At 30.7% G+C, this 2544-nt stretch overlaps 1 protein-coding gene across 1 annotated transcript in view; it reads right to left on the minus strand.

The window, feature by feature from the left end:
* Positions 1-1357, minus strand: part of LOC106682330 (uncharacterized protein C6orf163 homolog) — a 327193-nt gene extending 325836 nt beyond the window's left edge. Inside the window, exon 1 of the mRNA XM_067045332.1 lies at positions 1162-1357. The gene's annotated coding sequence lies outside the window, so the exon portion shown is untranslated. The remainder of the gene's footprint in view (positions 1-1161) is intronic.
* Positions 1358-2544: the final 1187 nt, after the last annotated feature.

Below are 2544 nucleotides of genomic sequence, written 5' to 3' on the forward strand. Positions count from 1 at the left end.
ATAATAATAATAATAATAATAATAATGAAGGCCTAACGAACCCGAAGGTTCGATGCCGATACCACCAAACGCTCTCTGCATACATCCTTCCAGTGATGCCCCTCAAAACCCAATTCTTCTAAATCAGTTTTAACGCAATTATCCCATCTACGTTTCGGTCTACCCCTCGGACGTTTACCCGTCAGTACAGGGTTTATTAACATTTTAAGGATCCGCTCGTTACTAAGCCTTACAATTTTACACGCCCATCTTATACGCAGCAATGCTATAACTTGAATTATATTTACCGGGTATAGGTAATTTAATTCAGCGTTGTGTAATCCTCTAAATTCTCCCGTTAATTCACTCTTTTTCGGTCCGAATATTTTGCGTAATAATTATTTTCGAAATCCTTAAGATGGTGTTCATCCCTTAGTGTAAAAGGCCACATTTCACATCCATAAAGAACAGTGGGAAGGATAATAGTTTTATAAATTCTAATTTTTAAGCTTTTCGATAAAAGGTCGAGCTAAGCAGTTTCGAAATTGAAAAATAACAGGCATTTCCCGCCTTCAACCTAGCTTTTCTTTCCACATCAATTTCGTTTTTTCTACTTACTGTAGAACCTAAATACTGAAACTTATCTACCTGTTCCAACGTATTTCCTTCCATATCTATATCACCGAAATTGCTCGCGTTTCTACTGCTATCCATGTATATTGTTTTATCCGTATTTATTTCAAAACCTAGTTCCTTACTAGAGTTTATTAACGTGGTTGTATTTAGTTCTATAGTTTCTTTTTTCCTATAATATTTAACAATAATACCAAATAATCAGCATACCCAAGCACCGGTATAAGATTACGTAAAACATGTCAAAATTAAAGAAAAAAAAATATTTCGAGATATTACTGTATAGATCTTACCCTTATTACTACGATTGCGTGGATATCTCAAAACAACCATTTTCTGTGATTTTACACTGTTGAACTGGGACAAAGATATGGGCCGTTAAAGGGCAAAAGTGGTGTAAGTCATTCTGATCTCATCCAAATTAATATTAATTAAGAAATATTTAATTAATTAACATAAAATGTCTTTAAACAGTTATTGCATATTCGTGAGCTACTAGTTTTAAAAGAAAAATCAGTAATTCTAACTAAATACTTTATAGAAATTTACCTCAAAACTGCAGATTTAACTCGCAGCAGTTTTGCATTCAACGGCTCATACAATATTAGCAATATAACCTCGATCTGATGGCCAGGTACAGAAGTGCTACCTGAGACATCCCGTTATAGTCTAGTGAGAGACAACGCGGAAATGAATCAAGCTTGTCAAGACAGTCCACACACTCCAAGATGTTGGCTAACCCTGTCTCGTTTAAACTGCCCGTGGAACACCGCCAAAACGATTTCATACTCGCGATCAGATAAGAAGTTTTATCAGTCCTTTATAATGAATGTTTTGAGCTTCAAAAATATTCATATCTGCCAAGTTATGGCGCCAAAAACGTTCTAAATATTGTTTGCATTATGTTTAGAAATTGTCTCAGATATTATTAGAGTCGATTTTGGGATCAGGTGTGAGCTGAGGTTATAATTATCATGAGCTTGGTCTTGTTTAATAAGAACGCAATATCTTGCAAACAAAATAACTCAAAAGCATTTCTAATAAGTGCATTAGAACGTCATCAAATAATATGACAAAAAAAAGATTTTCTAATCATTAAAAAATATAGGCATTTTTTATTTAAAAATTCCTAAAATAATTTTCGAAGTTCTTAAGGCGCCAGATTTTTACTAATGAAAGATTTTTTGAATTTATTATTTATTTTATTACATTAATTAAATTATTTTTTTCCTTTACAGTCCAATATTATTCCTCATCATCAGGATTATTGGTTTATCTTTTCCTTATCGTTTTCTTGTCTCTCAAATCCATATAATTATGTCTTATAATGAGGTATTTATTTTATTTTATCTATAGTTATTATTTCACTAATTAACCCTATCAAATAAATTGGAATCTCTATCTTAGATCACGATGTTGTAGGGGAAAAATCTCCGAACCAGCAGTGTAAAAAAAAAAAAATTAATTAAATACTAAAAATTCTATTAATATACAAAAACAAGACATTGTTACTAATATTGATATTCTAAAGGAAGTATATTTTTCACCTTAACATCTTAATATAAAAAAAATTATTGTAATTTTTTATTTATACCTTTTACATACTCCGTCTTTTTTAAATGCTTTCAAATTTGTAATAAAAATATGATCATACATATTGCATGAATCATAAAACAGTAACATTCTACATTTATGTAAATATTTTCCTTTGAAATACTCATGACGAATTAATAGGCCGAAATGGTAACAGCTCATGCTCCCACTCTGAAATCGGTACACAGGTACTACTGTAAACCATTTTCTATAAATTAATATACTGCATTTTATATTAAAATGTTTTTAAAAAATTAGTTTGTTTTTTTTTTGCAAATTTTTTGTGATCTAGTAACAGGAAAATTGTAACGGGATCTAATTTCAAATGTGCAGTTTTCA

The sequence above is a fragment of the Halyomorpha halys genome, unplaced genomic scaffold (genome assembly GCF_000696795.3).
Source record: "Halyomorpha halys isolate HHAL.00 unplaced genomic scaffold, Hhal_1.1 Scaffold407.1, whole genome shotgun sequence".
Classification (NCBI taxonomy): Eukaryota; Metazoa; Arthropoda; class Insecta; order Hemiptera; family Pentatomidae; genus Halyomorpha; species Halyomorpha halys.